Raw genomic sequence first — 20,190 nt, forward strand, 5'->3', positions numbered from 1 at the left:
CGTGACCCTGCCGTAATTGGGTGCCGTTGACGTTCTGTTTCATCAGAAAATAAATAGCCAGGTCTTTATCTCAAGCATATAGGGAACAATTCGGCAGAGAGCGGATTAATGAGGCCGCGGAACTAACAACCCCGGGATATTCCAGTTGGGTATACAAACTTAATTAATTCAAGATGACAATCTGGAGATGTCCGAAAAGAAAACCCTCGCGGAGCAGAGAGGTGGGCATTTTGAACATTTCTCAGAAGTTATTACGAAGGAAGGAAACACAAACTCAGAGATGCTGCCGTTGTTTGCTTTTGCCTAAGTTTACTGGAAAGAGCACTGCGTTGCCCATCCTCATCTCTCCCCTATTAAAGTAACTGAGCGCAGATTACTTTTACTCTTTGAATGCAGTTTGCAGACATTGCAGAAAGTTTATTTATTTATTTATTTACATCACTTATATCCCGCCCATATCAGCCCGCAGGCGACTCAGGGCGGTCTACATATCGGCACAATTCGATGCCATCAATACAATACAAAAGCAAAAACAATTAAGTGCATTTAGACAAAAAAGACAGTGCAATAACAATTGAAAAAGAGTTATATCCTCTCATTCCAATCCTCATCCGTTTCGTTGTCTTGGCCGTTCCTGGGTCATTCTCCACCTCAAGCTTCACTATTCCAGGGTTCCGAATGCCTGCTCAAAGAGCCAGGTTTTCACTCTCTTACGAAAGGTCAGGAGGGAGGGGGCTGATCTAATATCCCTAGACAGGGAGTTCCACAGCCGAGGGGCCACCACAGAGAAGGCCCTGTCTCTCGTCCCCGCCAAGCGTGCTTGCGAAGCAGATGGGATCGAGAGCAGGGCCTCCTCAGATGATCGTAACTTCCTGGAGGGTTTGTAGGAAGAGATGCGTTCAGATAGGTAGGCTGGGCCAGAACCGTTTAGGGCTTTATAGGCTAAAGCCAGCACTTTGAATTGGGCCCAGTAGCAAACTGGCAGCCAGTGGAGCTGGCGCAGCAGAGGAGTTGTGTGCTCCCTGGGCGCCGCTCCTGTTAGCAACCTGGCTGCGGCACGCTGGACCATTTGAAGCTTCCGGGCCGTCTTCAAAGGCAACCCCACGTAGAGCGCGTTGCAGTAATTTATGCGGGATGTAACCAGAGCGTGGACTACCGTGGCCAAGTCAGACTTCCCAAGGTACGGGCGCAGTTGGCGTACAAGTTTTAGTTGTGCAAATGCTCCCCTGGTCACCGCCAAAACCTGGGGTTCCAGGCTCAGCGACGAGTCCAGGGTCACACCCAAGCTGCGAACCTGCGTCTTCAGGGGGAGTGCGACCCCATCCAACACAGGCTGTAACCCTATGCCCTGTTCGGCCTTGCGACTGACCAGGAGTGCCTCTGTCTTGTCTGGATTCAGTTTCAATTTGTTAGCCCTCATCCAGTCCGATACAGCGGCCAAGCACCGGTTCAGGACCTGAACAGCCTCCTTAGTAGTAGGTGGGAAGGAGTGATAGAGTTGGACATCATCTGCGTACAGGGGGACATGAGAGAAGCCTCCTCGCAGGATTGCAAGACATCCGGGCGTCCCTTGGGCAACGTCTTCGTAGACGGCCGATTCTCTCAACCCAGAAGCAACCAGAGACAACTTGCGCTATGCTACTCTGCTGCTGAGTATGCATGCCCAGTGTGGAACACATCTCATCACACTAAAACAGTGGATGTGGCTCTTAATGAGACATGCCGCATTATCACGGGGTGTCTGCGCCCTACACCACTGGAGAAATTACACTGCTTAGCCAGTATTGCACCACCTGACATCCGCCGGGAAGTAGCAGCCAATAGTGAAAGGACCAAGGCAGAGACATCTCCAGCTCATCCCCTGTTTGGGAATCAGCCAGCACGTCAACGACTTAAATCAAGACATAGTTTTCTTAGATCTACAGAGACACTCGCTGGAACACCCCAGCAAGCGAGAGTCCAAAAGTGGCAGGCCCAAACCCAGCACCTCAATTCATGGGTGATACCAGATGAGAGACTCCCCCCTGGGCACACAGAAGACTGGGCGACTTAGAAGGCGCTGAACAGATTGCGCTCTGGCACCACGAGATGCAGAGCCAATCTTAAGAAATGGGGCTACAGGGTGGAATCCTCGGCATGCGAGTGCGGAGAAGAACAAACCACTGACCACCTGCTGCAATGCACCCTGAGCCCTGCCACATGCACAATGGAGGACCTTCTTGCGGCAACCCCAGAGGCACTCCAAGTGGCCAGATACTGGTCAAAGGACATTTAACCAAATACCAAATTTACAAAATCTGTGTGGTTTTTTTTCTTTCTTTCTTTTTTTCTTTTTCTTTTTAATCTCTGTGTTTGTTTTGCTCTGTTAGAATTGTAATACAATGGTAGCTGATGACACGATAAATAAATAAATATCTGCGTACAGATAACACCGCACCCTGAAACTCCGAATGATCTCCCCCAGCGGCTTCATGTAGATGTTAAACAACATGGGAGACAATATTGAACCCTGCGGGACCCCACAAGACAATGGTTGTGAGGTCGAGCAGTTGTCCCCCAGCAACACCTTCTGGGTACGATCCTCTAGGAAGGACCGGAGCCACTGCAAAACAGTGCCACCAAGGCCCATTCCCGCGAGGCGTCCCAGAAGGATACCGTGGTCGACGGTATCGAAGGCCGCTGAGAGGTCCAGCAGAACTAGCAGGGACACACTCCCCCTGTCCAGTTCCCGGCGAAGATCATCCACTAAGGCGACCAAGGCTGTCTCGGTACCATGTCCCGCCTAAAGCCAGACTGTGCCGGATCCAGATAATCCGTGTCTCTCAAGAATACCTGGAGTTGTGAGGCCACCACACGTTCCAGGACTTTGCCCAAAAAGGGGAGATTGGAAACAGGCCGATAGTTCACGAATTGAGTGGGATCCAGTGATGGTTTTTTCAACAGTGGTTGAAAAGTTGGCCGTAAATGAGGCAAGTGAGATACAACGAAAGGCATCAGGACATTCTAAGTGCATCTAAACAAAGTGGGATGACATAGGATTATAATCAGCCTCCACATTTACTACAATAACATTTAATTTGGTTAGACCACATCTGGAATATTGTGTCCAATTCTGGGCACCACAATTCAAGAGAGATATTGACAAGCTGGAATGTGTCCAGAGGAGGGCGACTAAAATGATCAAGGGTCTGGAGAACAAGCCCTATGAGGAGCGGCTTAGGGAACTGGGCATGTTTAGCCTGAAGAAGAGAAGGCTGAGAGGAGATATGATAGCCATGTATAAATATGTGAGAGGAAGCCACAGGGAGGAGGGAGCAAGCTTGTTTTCTGCTTCCTTGGAGACTAGGATGCAATGGAACAATGGCTTCAAACTACAAGAGAGGAGATTCCATCTGAACATGAGGAAGAACTTCCTGACTGTGAGAGCCGTTCAGCAGTGGAACTCTCTGCCCCGGAGTGTGGTGGAGGCTCCTTCTTTGGAAGCTTTTAAGCAGAGGCTGGATGGCCATCTGTCAGGGGTGATTTGAATGCAATATTCCTGCTTCTTGGCAGAATGGGGTTGGACTGGATGGCCCAGGAGGTCTCTTCCAACTCTTTGATTCTATGATTCTATGAATTATGATCCAAAGAAGCTTTTTCTCCAGAGGTGTGCAAGGTGTAAAAGGTACATTTACTAGACATAGCAGCACCTCTATAAAAGTCGAAAAAAATGCAAATTTAAGAATGCTATTTTTTTAAAAAAAAACGAGCAACACCTTTCCAAGATTTCTAATTCCTCTAGCATTATAGTCAGCATTATAGATTATCAATGTTTAATATATATACAAATGACCAGCCACTGCCAGAAGGGGCAGAGAGTTTCATCTATGCTGATGACCATGTCATCACTGCTCAAGCAGGGAGCTTTGAAATGGTTGAACAGAAGCTCTCCAAAGCTCTAGGTCAGTGTTTCTCAACCTGGGGGTCAGGACCCCTCGGGGGGTCACGAGGGGGTGTAGGAGGGGTCGCCAAAGACCATCAGAAAACAGGATTTTCTGTTAGTCATGGGAGTTCTGTGTGAGAAGTTTGGACTAATTCTATACTTGGTGGGGTCCAGAATGCACTTGGATTGTAGGTGAACTATAAATCCCAACAACTACAACTCCCAAATGTCAAGGTCTATTTTCCCCAAACTCCACTAGTGCTTACATTTGGGCATATTGAATATTCATGCCAAGTTAGGTCCATATCCATCATTGTTTGAGTCCACAGTGCTCTCTGGATGCAAGTGAACTACAACTCCAAAAGTCAAGGTCAATGTCCACCAAACCCTTCCAGTATTTTTCATTAGTCATGGGAGTTCTGTGTGCCAAGTTTGGTTCAATTTCATCATTGGCGGAGTTCAGAATGCTATTTGATTGTAGGTGAACTATAAATCCCCGCAACTACAACTCCCAAATGACAAAATCAACCCCTCCAACCCGCCAGTAGTCAAAATTCGGCGTATTGGGTATTTGTGCCAAGTTTAGTCCAGTGAATGAAAATACATCCTGCAGATCAGATATTTACATTACGATTCATAACAGTAGCAAAATTACAATTATGAAGTAGCAACAAAATAATTTGATGGTTGGGGGTCACCACAACATGAGGAACTGTATTCAGGGGTCGCGGCATTTAGAAGGTTGAGAACCACTGCTCTAGGTGCTCTTATTGTTTATTACAGTATCACAATGCATCAAAATGTTTTCCCATTCCTGATACACACGCACACACATTATATAATATATATACACACACACTGCCAGAAGGAACAGAGAAGTTCATCTATGCTGACAATCATGCCATCACCGCTTAAGCAGCAAGCTCTCCGAAGCTTTAGGTGCTCTTAGTGCCTCTTATAGGGAAAACCAGCTGATCCCTAATCCATCGAAAATGCAGACATGTGCTCCATCAATGCTTAAGATTTACACAAATGGCCAGCCACTGCTAGAAGGGACAGAGAGTTTCATCTATGCTGACGATCGTGCCATCACCACTGACGCAGGGAGCTTTGAAATGGTTGAACAGAAGCTCTCCGAAGCTTTAGGTGCTCTTACTGCTTATTACAGGCAAAACCATCTAATTCCTAATCCATCTAAAATGCAGACAGGTACTTTTCACCTTAAGAATAGACAAGCATCTCAGACTCTGAGGATTACCTTGGAAGGGATCCCACTGGAGCATTGCAGCACACCCAAATACCTGGGAGTTACTCTGGACTGTGCTCTGACTTACAAGAAACACTGCCTGAATATCAAGCAAAAAGTGGGTGCATTAAATAACACCATGGGAAAGATGATTGGCACAACCTGGGAATCACAACCAGACACAGTGAAGACATCTGCCCTTGTGCTTTGCTACTCTGCAGCTGAATACGCATGCCAAGTGTGGAATAAATCTCACCACATTAAAACAGTGGATGTGGCTCTTCATGGGTCATGCCACATTATCACAGGATGTCTGCACCCTACACTGCTGGAGAAATTACACTGTTTAGCCGGTATTGCACCACCTGACATCCATCGGGAAGTAACAGCCAATAATGAAAGGACCAAGGCAGTGACATCTCCGATCCATCTGCTGTTCGGATATCTGCCAGCATGCCAATGTCTTAAATCAAGAAACAGCTTTCGAAGAACTCCAGAGATACTTGCAGGAACACTTCAGCAAGCAAGAGTCCAAAAGTGGCAGGATTAAACCTGGCAGTTGATAATAGAGTCAATAGTGGCTAGCTTCAGGTCAAAGAAAATTTAATACAATGCCAGTGTAACTCTACCCTCAATTTGCTTCTGGCATGATAAATAAATACGGTAATTTCTATGAAAGTGAAAAAAAAAATGAAAATTTAAAAGTATGATTTTTTTTAAAAACGGAGGAACATCTTTCCAAGAATTTCAACAAAAGATTTTCCCAGGCTCAGCCAGGCCTTCAAATGCTAATGAAGGTGGTCAGTTGAAACATTCACACCTAGCTCCAGCAGAGAAGAGCTCTTTGCCCCACCCCAGCCATTCCACAGATATATAAACCCATTGTCCTAATTCCAACAGACCTCACTACCTCTGAGGATGCTTGCCATAGATGCAGGCGAAACGTCAGGAGAAATGCCTCTAGGACATGGCCCTATAGCCTGAAAAAACCCACAAGAACCTAGTCATAAGTAAAGTACTTCTAAGGACATTCAGTGCAAAGTTTGGTCAGGGAGTTTCATTCAATCACTGAAGGCACATTGGAAAAGCCAGGCTTTCAGATTCCTCCTGAAGATTGCTAGCGTGTGGGCTTGCCTAATATCTCTGGGGAGTGAGTTCCAGAGCCGGGGGGCCACTACAGAGATCTGTTGCACTTGAGATCTGGTGACCTCCAACAATGATGGACCTGGACCACACTTGGCACACAGAACTCCCTAGACCAGGGGTCCCCAAACTACAGCCCGCGGGCCACTTCCGGCCCGCCAAGAGCACTTACCCAGCCCGCGGAGGAGGAGCGCCCCCCCCCCCACACACAGTGCCCCTCCCTTGGCTGGCTCACGCTATCCGTCAGGTCTAATGGGCAGCGTGAGCCAGCCTAGGGAGGCTGTCCCGGCGCTCCATGCAATCATGCCGGCCACATGACCTTGGAGGTGTCAACGGACAACGCCGGCTCTTCGACTTAGAAATGCAGATGAGCACCACACCCCAGAGTCAGACACGACTGAACTTCATGTCAGAGGAAAACCTTTTAACTAGGAAAATTGTGGAAGATCCAGGGTGGGAGAAAGAACTCTTGTCTGTTGGAGGTAGGTATGAATGTTTCAATTGGCCACCTTGATTACCACTTCATAGCCTGACAGTTTTTAGAGAGAGGTGATTAGCTGGCCCTGATTGTTTCTTGTCTGGAGTTCCCCTGTGTTTGAGTGTTGTTCTTTATTTACAGTTATAATTTTAGAGTTTTTTTTAATACTGGCAGCCAGATTTTGTTCAGACTAGAAATAGGAAGATTTCCCATTCCCTGCTCCTGGAATTACTGCCTAAAGAGGGCTGGAAAGAACCCTTCCACACAGCAAAATAAGATATGTGCAATGCACATAGGAATTTTTTATTGATTTTTTTAAACTATAGTCCAGCCCTCCAACGGTCTGAGGGACAGTGAACTGGCCCCCAGTTTGAAAAGTTTGAGGACCCCTGCCCTAGACTAACTCAACTTACTGGAAGGGTTGTAGGGGACTGGCTTACCAAAGTGGGAGTTGTAGTTTACCCTACAGCCACAGCACATACTGAACCCCACTGATGATGCACCTAGAGCAAATTTGCCCAACATAACAAACTTTAAGTACTGATGGAGTTTTTCAGGGGTAATCCTAGCACGATGGGTGTTGTAGTTCAGCCACAATCTTATGTATTTTGTAGTTTACCCTACTGCCAGAGAGCACACTGAACCCCAACCATGATGCATCTAGATCACACTTGCCCAACATAACAAACTTTAACCACTGATGGAGTTTTTCAGGGTTAACCTGGCATGATGTGAGTTGTAGTTCACCCACTATCTTATGCATTATGTACAATTAACAAATTGACTTTTTAAAATAACACGGGCAAGACCAGTTACCCAAGCTAGTGTTATATAGGTAAAGGTTTTCCCCAACGTTAAGTCCAGTCGTGTCTGACTCTGGGGTGTGGTGCTCATCTCCATTTCTAAGCAGAAGAGCCACCGTTGTCCTTAGACACCTCCAAGGTCATGACTGCATGGAGCGCCATTACCTTCCTACCTGAGCGGTACCTATTGATCTACTCACAATATTCATGTTTTTGAACTGCTAGGTTGGCAGAAGCTGGGGCTGACAGCAGAAGCTCATGCCGTTCCACGTATTCGAACCTGTGACCTTTCAGTCAACAAACTCAGCAACACAGCGCTTTAACCCACTGCGCCACTGGGGGCTCCGTATCTCTATCTCTATCTCTATCTCTATAAAAATGTAATGTTAGTCTGTGGGATTAGCATAACTCAAAAACCACTGGATGAATTGACACCAAATTTGGACACAAGACACCTATCAGGCCAACGAGTGCCCATCATTCATAAAAACACTGAAAAACACAGTGGAAGAGACTTAAAAAGCCAAAAAACAAAAATGACATAACAACGTAAATGCAAAACCACACACATATATACACAAATATATAGACACACATACAGACACACAAAGCACATATACACAGACTGGGCCACAGCAATGAGTGGCAGGGATGGCTAGTGTGTGTGTGTGTTTGTGTGTGTGTGTATGTAATGTTAGTTTGTGGGATTAACATAACTCAAAAACCACTGGACGAATAGATACCAAATTTGGACACAATATACCTATCAGGCCAACGAGTGACCATCACTCATAAAAATACTCGAAAACACAGCGGAAGAGACTTAAAAAGCCAATGAACAAAAATTACATTACAACGCATGTGCAAAACCACAGATAGATAGATAGATAGATAGATAGATAGACAGATAGACAGATAGATACACATACACGCAAACACACATATATACACAAATATATATACATACATATACACACACAAAACACATATACACAGACTGGGCCACAGCAACATGTGGCAGGGGGTGGCTAGTGTGTGTGTATACATACAAGTGTCACATATATATATATATACATGCATACATCTAAATATATAGGAGCCCCCGGTTGCGCAGTGGGTTGAACCCCTGTGCCGGCAGGACTGAAGACTGACAGGTTGCAGGTTCGAATCCGGAGAGAGGCGGATGAGCTTCCTCTATCACAGTGGTTCTCAACCTTCCTAATGCCGCGGCCCCTTAATACAGTTTGTCATGTTGTGGTGACCCCCAACCATAACCCTAAAATTATGAATCGCTATGTAAATAATGATGTGCAGGATGTATTTTCATTCACTGGAGAAAATTTGGCACAAATACCCGGTATGCCCAAATTTGAATACTGGTGGGGTTGGCAAGGGGATTGATTTTGTCATTTGGAAGTTGTAGTTACTGGGATTTACAGTTAACCTGCAAACAAAGAACATTCTGAACCCCACCAACAATGGAATTGAACCAAACTTGGCACACAGAACTCCCATGACCAACAGAAAATACTGGAAGGGTTTGGTCAGCATTGACCTTGAGTTTGGGAGTTGAAGTTTGCCTACATCCAGAGAGCACTGTGGGCTCAAACAATGATGGATCTGGACCAAACCTGGCACAAATACTCAATATGTCCAAATGTGAACACTGATGGAGTTTGGAGAAAATAGACTTTGACATTTGGAAGTTGTACTTGCTGGGGTTTATAGTTCAACTATAGTTTATAGTTCACCTACAATCAAGGAGCGTTCTGAACCCCACCAACGATAGAACTGGGTCAAAGTTCCCACACAGAACCCCCATGACCAAAAGAAAGTACTGTTTTCTGATGGTCTTTGGCGACCGCTCCGACACACTTTCGCGACCCCCCCAGGGGTCCCGACCCCCAGGTTGAGAAACACTGCTCTATCAGCTCCAGCTCCTCATGCGGGGACATGAGAGAAGCCTCCCACAAGGATGGCAAAACATCAAATCATCCAGGTGTCCCCTGAGCAACGTCCTTGCAGACGGCCAATTCTCTCACACCAGAAGCGACTTGCGGTTTCTCAAGTCACTCCTGACAAAACAAATAATAATAATAAATCTAAATATATACAAAAAAGAAAATGTATCTTCTTGTAAATTTGATAGCCCATAAATCAAAGAAAGTTTCTAGCCCTCATGAAGACAGAGAGAAAACGGGAAGTGGATAAAGCTTCTAATTTGGCCATCTGCACCAATGAAGATGCTGCTAGCCCAACTGGAATCTATAGTCTCTGAAACACGTGCAAAGTTCCAAAACGAAATTCTGTCTCTCTTTTTTCTCTCCAACAAGAGCAAAAAATGGATGCTCTTTGGTCCGCAACGCTCCATGTTCTGTCTGTGCAAGAACACAAAACAGATGCCCGGAGCAAAAGCCTTGGCTATAAATAATTGCTTCCTTCTGACATGAGTGGCTGACACAACTGGATTCCTGAGCGAAGCCATCCCATAAAAAAAATAAGAATGAAAAAACCCCAAGGCTAGCTGTTCCTCGGCCAAGAGATGAAGGGCAGAGCTCCTCTTTTGGATGGCGATTCGTCAGGCCTTTGGCCTTTGGCAAAGCACAACAACGCCAGTGTTTGTCTCGTCCCGCAAACCACCTCCCTGTTCTTTTCCTGGATGCAGAACAAAGCTCTGCCGGAGCTTTGGAAAAGATAATAATAAACAAGGTTATTTTCTTCCCTATCGCCTGATAACCATGGGGCTAGCCAAGGGGGATGCGAGGCAAAAAAGAGAAGAAGTGGGAGATAGGAAGGAGAGGAGGAGGAGGAGGAAAACAACATGGACCAACCCTGAAAGTTCAGGGTCAATTCTGGATTGTGGATTATCTTCCCATCCCAGGTGCAGGGCCTCCGATTTAATGAACTCCTTGTTAGAATCATAGAATCAAAGAGTTGGAAGAGACCTCATGGGCCATCCAGTCCAACCCCATTCTGCCAAGAAGCAGGAATATTGCATTCAAATCACCCCTGACAGATGGCCATCCAGCCTCTCCTTAAAAGCTTCCAAAGAAGGAGCCTCCACCACACTCCGGGGCAGAGAGTTCCACTGCTGAACGGCTCTCACAGTCAGAAGTTCTTCCTCATGTTCAGATGGAATCTCCTCTCTTGTAGTTTGAAGCCATTGTTCCGCGTCCTAGTCTCCAAGAAGCAGAAAACAAGCTTGCTCCCTCCTCCCTGTGGCTTCCTCTCACATATTTATACATGGCTATCATATCTCCTCTCAGCCTTCTCTTCTTCAGGCTAAACATGCCCAGTTCCCTAAGCCGCTCCTCATAGGGCTTGTTCTCCAGACCCTTGATCATTTTAGTCGCCCTCCAGCTTGTCAATATCTCTCTTGAATTGTGGTGCCCAGAATTGGACACAATATTCCAGATGTGGTCTAACCAAAGCAGAATAGAGGGGTAGCATTACTTCCCTGGACCTAGACACTATGTTCCTATTGATGCAGGCCAAAATCCCATTGGCTTTTTTTGCCGCCACATCACATTGTTGGCTCATGTTTAACTTGTTGTCCACGAGGACTCCAAGATCTTTTTCACACGTACTGCTCTTAGAGTCCCAAAAGTACTCCAATTTCGATTTTGGTTCCAATTTTCGGAATTCCTATTCTAGTTACAACTTAAAAAAAACTATTTAGTTGGGTTACAGGTTTGAATTCGGGAAGCGGCATGAGCTTCCGCTGTTCACCCCAGCTTCTGCCAACCTAGCAGTTGGAAAACATGCAAATGTTAGTATTTATTTATTTACTTCACTTGTATACCGCTCTTCTCAGCCCTCAGGCGACTCAGAGTGGTTAACAATCAATTCAACAGTACAAAACAGATCATTAGTCAATTAAAACAGCAATATCAATTAATTCACATCAAAACATCAATTCAACAATACAACAAAATAACAGTCCATCACATTTCGTCAATAGAATCAGCATCCACTCTCATTGTCCATTAATCCATATTCCAATAATCAATCAATTGCACTGCTTAGTTAAAAGCCTGTTCGAAGAGCCAGGTCTTCACTCTCTTCCGCAATGCCAGATAGGAGGGGGCCGATCTGATGTCTGTAGGAAGGGCGTTCCACAGCCGAGGGGCCACTACTGAGAAGGCCCTGTCTCTCGTCCCCGCCAGGTGTGCTTGTGAGGCCGGCGGGACCGAGAGCAGGGCGTCCCCAGACGATCTTAACGTCCTAACTGGTTCATACGAGGAGGTGCGTTCGGACAGATAGGTCAGGCCAGAACCGTTTAGGGCTTTAAAGGCTAAAGCCAGCACTTTGAATTGTGCCCGGTAGCAAATTGGCAGCCAGTGGAGCTAGCGCAACAGAGGAGTTGTATGCACCCTGAGTGCCGCTCCTGTTAGCATCCTGGCTGCCGATTGTTGGACCATTTGAAGCTTCCGAGAAGTCTTCAGAGGCAACCCCACGTAGAGAGCGTTGCAGTAGTCTATGTGGGATGTAACTAGAGCATGGACTACCGTGGCCAAGTCAGACTTCCCAAGGTACGGGTGCAGCTGGCGCACAAGCTTTAACTGTGCGAATGCTCCTCTGGTCACCACTGAAATCTGGGGTTCCAGGCTCAGCGATGAGTCCAAGATCACACCCAAACTGCGAACCTGCGTCTTCAGGGGGAATATAACCCCATCCAAGTAGATCAACAGGTACCACTCTGGTAGGAAGGTAACGACACGCCATGCAGTCATGCCGGCCACATGACCCAAGCTTTTCTGTTTATCCCAGATTATCTGGCAGAGGAGACTCTAATAATCTATATAGATAAAAATGTAATGTTAGTTCGTGCTACCATCAGAACTCAAAAACCAGTGGGGGAATTGACACCAAATTTGGACACAAGACCCCTAACAACCCAATTTCTGTCCTCCACTAAAAAAAAATTGATTTTGTCATTTGGGAATTGTCGTTGCTGGGATTTATAGTTTACCTACAATCAGAGCATTCTGAACTCCACCAATGATGGAATTGAACCAAATATGGCACACAGAACTCCCATGAGCAACAGAAAATACTGGAAGGGTTTGGTGAGCATTGACCTTGAGTTTGGGAGTTGTAGTTCACCTCCATCCAGAGAGCACTGTGGACTCAAACAATGATGGATCTGGACCAAACTTGACACAAAAATTCCATATGCCTAAATATGAACACAGATGGAGTTTGGGGAAAATAGACCTTGACATTTGGGATTTGTACTTACTGGGATTTATAGTTCACCTACAATCAAAGAGCATTCTGAACTCCACCAACGATGGAATTGAACCAAACTTGGCACACAGGACTTCCATGACCAACAGAACACACTGGAAGGGTTTGGTAGGCATTGACCTTGAATTTGGGAGTTGTAGTTCACCTATATTCAGAGAGCACTGTGGATTCAAACAATGATGGATCTGGACCAAACTTGGCAGAAGCACTCAGTATGCCTAAATATGAAAACAGATGGAGTTTGGGGAAAACAGACCTTGACATTTGGGATTTGTAGTTGCTGGGATTTATAGTTCACCTACAATCAAAGAGCATTCTGAACCCCACCAAGGATAACAGAATGCCCGCCAAACCCTTCCAGTATCTTCTGTTATCCTTGGTGGGTCTATTTTCCCCAAACTCCATATTTGGGTATATTGAGTATTTGTGCCAAGTTTGGTCCAGATCCATCATTGTTTGAGCCCACAGCGCTCCCTGGAGGTAGGTGAACTACAACTTCAAAACTCAAGGTCAATGCCCACCAAACCCTTCCAGTATTTTCTGTTATCCTTGGTGGGGTTCAGAATGCTCATTGATTGTAGGTGAACTATAAATCCCAGCAATTACAGCTCCAAATGTCAAGATCTATTTTCCCCAAATTCCACCAGTGTTCATATTTGGGCACATTGAGTATTTGTGCCAAATTAGGTCCAGTGAATGGAAATACATCCTGCAGAAAAGATGTTTACATTATGATTCAGAACAGTAGCAAAGTTAAGAGTTATGAAGTAGCAATGGGAATAATGTTATGTTTGGGGGTCACCAGAACATGAGGAACGGTATTATTGGAATGTGTCCAGAGGATGGCGACTAAAATGATAAAGGGTCTGGAGAACAAGCCCTATGAGGAGCGGCTTAGGGAACTGGGCATGTTTAGCCTGAAGAAGAGAAGGCTGAGAGGAGATATGATAGCCATGTATAAATATGTGAGAGGAAGTCACGGGGAGGAGGGAGCAAGCTTGTTTACTGCTTCCTTGGAGACTAGGACGCAATGGAACAATGGCTTCAAACTACAAGAGAGGAGATTCCATCTGAACATGAGGAAGAACTTCCTGACTGTGAGAGCCGTTCAGCAGTGGAACTCTCTGCCCCGGAGTGTGGTGGAGGCTCCTTCTTTGGAAGCTTTTAAGCAGAGGCTGGATGGCCATCTGTCAGGGGTGATTTGAATGCAATATTCCTGCTTCTTGGCAGGGGGTTGGACTGGATGGGCCATGAGGTCTCTTCCAACTCTTTGATTCTATGATTCTATGATTGGCATTGGGAAGTTTGAGAAACACGGCATTAAAGCGACAATTTGTCTCAGCAGGAAATGGGAGACGGGTGAAGAAGGCTTCCAAGAACAACAGTTCTCCCTTGGGGTCGTGATTAAAAAATGTCCCGATGTGTTTTGGCAGTTCCACGGTACGAGCATCCAGTTGCAAAACTAAAAATGAAAGAAAGCTGCAGTTTTGCAAGGTCTTTTGCTTCTCCACCAAATCCAGCATCCCACAGCAGAAAGGCAGCAGATCACAGGAGCTGTCTTCATAGACTTGTCAGCAGCTTATGATACTGTAAACCATTGCCTCCTCCTGAGAAAAATGTATAATATCACAAAGGACGACCACCTCACCCGCCTCATAGGAAACCTGCTACAAAACAGCAGCTTTTTTGTTGAGTTCCAGGGCCAGAGAAGCAGATGGCGGACACAGAAGAACGGCCTGCCTCAGGGGAGCGTGCTTGCTCCATCCATGTTCAACATCTACACCAGCGTTTTGCAACCTGGGGGTCGGGACCCCTGTGGTGGTTGCGAGGGGGTGTTAGAGGGGTCGCCAAAGACCATCAGAAAACATAGTATTTTCTGTTGATCATGGGGGTTTTGTGTGGAAAGTTTGGTCCAATTCTATTGGTGGGGTTCAGAATACTATTTCATTGTGGGTGACCTATAAATCCCAACAATTACAACTCCCAAATGGCAAAGTCTATTTTCTCCAAACTCTACCAGTGTTCACATTTGGGCATATTGAGTATTTGTGCCAGGTTTGATCCAGATCCATCATTGCTTGAGTCCACAGTATTCTCTGGAAGTAGGTGAACTACAACTCCAAAAAACTCAAGGTCAATGTCCACCAGACCTTCCTAGTATTTTCTCTCGGTCATGGGAATTCTGTGTGCCAAGTTTGATTCAATTCCATCATTGGTGGAGTTCAGAAGGCTCTTTGATTGTAGGTGAACTATAAATCCCAGCAACTCCAGCATTACCAAATGACAAAATCAATCACCCTCACCAGTATTCAAATTTGGGCGTATTGGGTATTTGTGCCAAATTTGTTCCAGTGACTGAAAATACATCCTGCATATCAGATATTTAGATTACGAATCAGAACAGTAGCAAAATTACAATGGTGAAGTAGCAATGAAAATAACATTATGGTTGGGGGTCACCACAACATGAGGACCTGTACTAAGGGGTCGAGGCATTAGGAAGGTTGAGAACCACTGATCTACACAAATGACCAGCCACTGCCAGAAGGGACAGAGAGCTTCATCTATGCTGATGATTGTGCCATCACCACTCAAGCAGGGAGCTTTGAGATGGTTGAACAAAAGATCTCCGAAGCTGTAGGTCAGTGGTTCTCAACCTGGGGTCCCCAGATGTTTTTGGCCTACAACTCCCAGAAATCCCCACCAGTTTACCAGCTGTTAGGATTTCTGGGAGTTTAAGGCCAAAACCATCTGGGGACCCCAGGCTGAGAACCACTGCTATGGTGCTCTCACTGCCTATTACAGGGAAAACCAGCGGATCCTTAATCCATCTAAAACACAGACATGTGCTTTTCACCTTAAGAACAGACAAGCATCCCGAGCTCTGAGGATGACCTGGGAAGGAATCCCACTGGAGCATTGCAGCGCACCCAAATACCTGGGAGTCACTCTGGACCGTGCTCTGACCTACAAGAAGCACTGCCTGGATATCAAGCAAAAAGTGGGCGCTAGAAACAATATCATGCGAAAGCTGACTGGCACAACCTGGGGATCACAACCAGACACAGTGACGGCATATGCCCTTGAGCTATGCTACTCTGCTGTTGAGTATGCATGCCCAGTGTGGAACACATCTCACCACACTGAAACAGTGGATGTGGCTCTTAATGAGACATGCCGCATTATCAAGGGGTGTCTGCACCCTAAACACCACTGGAGAAATTACACTGTTTAGCCGGTATTGCGCCACCTGACATCCGATGGGAAGTAGCAACCAATAATGAAAGGACCAAGGCAGTGACATCTCCAGCTCATCCCCTGTTTGGGTATCAGCCAGCACGTCAACGACTTAAATCAAGAAATAGTTTTCTAAGATCTACAGAGACACTCGCTGGAACACCTCAGCAAGCGAGAGTCCAAAAGTGGCAGGCTCAAACCCAGAACCTCAACCAATGGCTGATACTAAATGAGAGACTCCCCGCTGGGCACACAGAGGACTGGGCGACTTGGAAGGAGCTGAACAGACTGCGCTCTGGCACCACGAGATGCAGAGCCAACCTTCAGAAATGGGGCCACAAAGTGGAATCCACGACATGTGAGTGTGGAGAAGGGCAAACCACTGACCACCTGCTGCAATGCACCCTGAGCCCTGCCACATGCACAAGGGAGGACCTTCTTGCAGCAACACCAGAGGCACTCCAAGTGGCCAGATACTGGTCAAATTGATATTTAATCAACTACCAAGCTTGCAAACTTTGTGTCTTGTTTGTTTGTTTGTTTGTTAAAAATGCAATACAACTGTTTGGCTTGCTCCTGGCACGATAGATAAATATAAATCCCACAGCAATGGGCCAGTGGTGTCCACCTGCAGTGTGGATGCATCCAAAGGGAGCATTCTTCTCCCATTCCATTCCCTGGCTTGCTCCCCTCTTGTCTCCATGGACGTCACAGGGAAATCCCCGGCAGGTTTCTTTTTTTATACCCAGCCTTCGCCCTGATGGAGGGTAGTGGCTTCCATCCATCCCTGCCGCTCTTTCGCCAGGAGCTTAGCCGGCCAAAGAACGCTGGGAGATCACGCCTTAATCTGGCTTGCCCTAAGACCAAGGCAAGGGGAGAAGGAGAAGGTCACAGCAATCGGCTGCCAAGCTGCCGGTGGCCTCATTTCGGGGAGTTAAGCCCTTCGCGGATGTTAACCCCTTCTCCGGAACTCAGGTTGCATCCACACGGCGGAATCAGTGCAGTTTGGTACCACTTGAACGTGCCATGGCTTTGCTGCTAGGGAAACCTGGGATCTGTACTTTGGAGAGGCCCTGGCACTCTTCGACAGAGAAAACTACCACTACCACGACTCCATAGCATTGAGGCAAGGAAGTTCAAGTGGTGTCAAACTGCATTAACTCCACAGTGCAGATGTACCCTATGTAACCAAGCAGGGACTGTTATTCTTTTCCTCTTCCTCCTTCTCTTTGGTTGCAAAGATAGCTAGATAGAGATACTGATGGATAGATAGGTTAAAATATGATATATAGCTATCTATCTATCTATCTATCTATCTATCTATCTATCTATCTATCGATGCAGATATGGATACGGATACGGATACAGATGGCTGGATAGATATGTTATGATAAGTAGGCAAAGGCAAAGGTTTTCCCCTGACATTAACTCCAGTCGTGTCCGACTCTGGGGGTTGGTGCTCATCTCCATTTCTAAGCCGAAGAGCCGGCGTTGTTCGTAGACACCTCCAAGGTCATGTGGCCGGCATGACTGCATGGAGCATCATTACCTTCTCACCGGAGCGGTATCTATTGATCTACTCTCATTTGTATGTTTTCCAACTGCTAGGTTGGCAGAAGCTGGGGCTGATAGTGGGAGCTCATGCTGCTTCCCGGATTCGAACCAGCAACCTTTTGGTCAGTGAGTTCTCCAGCCCAGCGGTTCAACTGAGGCCAATGATTGACCATCACTCATAAAAACACCGGAAAACACAGAGGAAGAGACTTAAAAAGGCAAAAAAAAATACATTACAATGCATATTCAATGTTGCTATCCCAGGTGACAGCAGGATTGAAGAGAAACAACTGGAAAAGCTGACACGATATGAGGATTTAAAGATTGAACTGCAAAGACTCTGGCACAAGCCAGTCAAGGTAGTCCCGGTGGTGATCGGCACACTGGGTGCAGTGCCTCAAGAGCTTGGCCTGCACTTAAACACAATCGGCGCTGACAAGATTACCACCTGTCAGCTGCAAAAGGACACCTTACTGGACACATTATTCGCCGATACATCACACAGTCCTAGACACTTGGGAAGTGTCAGACATGGGATCCAATTCAACAGCCAGCAGAGTGATCTTGTCTGCTGTGTGTATTAATAATAATACTAGGTAAAAGTAAAGGTTTTCCCCTGACATTAACTCCAGTCGTGTCTGACTCTGGGGTTGGTGCTCATCTTCATTTCTAAGCCGAAGAGCCAGCGTTGTTCGTAGACACCTCTAAGGTCATGTGGCCAGCATGACTGCATGGAACCCCTTACCTTCCTGCCAGAGCGGTACCTATTGATCTACTCACATTTGCATGTTTTCGAATTGCTAGGTTAGCAAAAGCTGGGGCTGACAGTGGGAGCTCATGCTGCTTCCTGGATTCGAACCTGCAACCTTTTGGTCAGCAAGTTCTGCAGCCCAGCGGTTCAACTCAGGCCAACAATTGACCATCACTCATAAAAACAATGGAAAAGAAAGGCAAAAAATAAAAAATACATTACAATCACCCATACATACACATACACACAAATCTTCTATATGTCATTGTGTTGTAATACAAGAAGAATGAGAAAACGTCCTAGTGGGTCAGAACAAGAGCCTATCTAGTCTCATCAGTTCACACTATATAACGATACCACTATGATTCCGCTCTAACCAGCCTGGCACCATCTGAAGGCATCCTAGTGTCAAACTGCATTTCTTTTACTGTGTAGATGCACCCTTGTTAGTTTCATTTCACATATGCAATTGCATCGTGTTCGTTTTGAATAGCGTGTTTGCTAAAATGTGTTGAAAGACTCGGTTTTTGTTTTTGGAAACTTTTGCCTGTTGTCGAAACTTTTTGCTGTGTCCTCAAACACATTTGGCCAGGTAAACCCGAACCTTTTTGAAAGCATATTTTCACACCTTTCTAAACGCTATGAAAAATGTATTTTGAAGTGTATCTTCAAATATATATATATTGTGCACTTTATCCTTCGAAAAGAAGCATCCTTTGAGCTTTCTTTGGCTTCCTTAAGTTGCATGAAACTCTTACACAACGTATAGTCTTCGGCCCCATGTACGCGGCCATATAATGTAGCTTGAAACTGTTTTATATTGTCAGTGTACACCAGCGGTTCTCAACCTGGGGGTCGCGACCCCTCGGGGGGTCGTTTGGCCAATTTCTGGGGGTCGCGAAGCCGCATTGGCTGGCCACGCCCCCTCCAAAATGGCAGCCGACCCCCTGCGCCACTGGCATTCCCGCGCGCGAAGCCATCCGCCTGTCCCTCATCTCCTTCTCATGGCAGAAGGAGGTGAGGGATGGGCGAGGGGCTCCTTGGGCACCCCTCACCTGCTCCGCTCTCCCGCCGGCCGGCAGGGGTGCGGAGCAGGCGAGGGCTCTTCGTTGCAGGTGAACTATAAATCCCAGCAACTGCATATCCCAAATGTCAAGGTCTATTTTCCCCAAACTCCACCAGTGTTCACATTGGAGCATATTGAGTATCTGTGCCAAGTGTGGTCCAGATCCATCATTGTGTGAGTCTGCAATGCTCTCTGGATTCAGGTGAACTACAACTCCCAAACTCAAGGTCAGTGCTCACCAGACCCTTCCAGTATTTTTCGTTGTTGTGGGAGTTCTGTGTGCCAAGTTTGGTCCAATTCCATCATTGGTGGAGTTCAAAATGCTCTTTAATTGTAGGTGAACTATAAATCCCAGCAACTACAACTCCCAAATGACATAATCAATTTTCCATCCAACCCCACCAGTATTCAAATTTGGGCATATTGGATAAGGTAAGGTAAAAGTTTTCCCCTGACATTAAGTCCAGTCGTGTCCAACTCTGGGAGTTGGTGCTCAATTTCTAGGCCAAAAAGCCGGTGTTGTCCATAGACACCTCCAAGGTCATGTGGCTGACATGACGGCATGGAGTTCTGTTGTTGGGTATTTGTGCCAAATTTGGTCCAGTGAATGAAAATACATCCTGCATTTCAGATTTTTACATTATGATTCATAACAGTAACACAATTATAATTAGGAAGTAGCAATAATAATAATTTTATGGTTGGGGGCACCACAACGTGAGGCACTGTATTAAGGGGTA

General features: G+C 46.2%; 1 protein-coding gene across 2 annotated transcripts in view; it reads right to left on the bottom strand.

Annotated features, from left to right (window-relative positions):
* The window catches only part of GNAO1 (G protein subunit alpha o1), a 288,809-nt gene that overhangs the window by 202,004 nt on the left and 66,615 nt on the right, over positions 1 to 20,190 (bottom strand). The window lies entirely within an intron of this gene.

Source organism: Anolis sagrei, chromosome 8, assembly GCF_037176765.1.
Source record: "Anolis sagrei isolate rAnoSag1 chromosome 8, rAnoSag1.mat, whole genome shotgun sequence".
Taxonomy (NCBI): Eukaryota; Metazoa; Chordata; class Lepidosauria; order Squamata; family Dactyloidae; genus Anolis; species Anolis sagrei.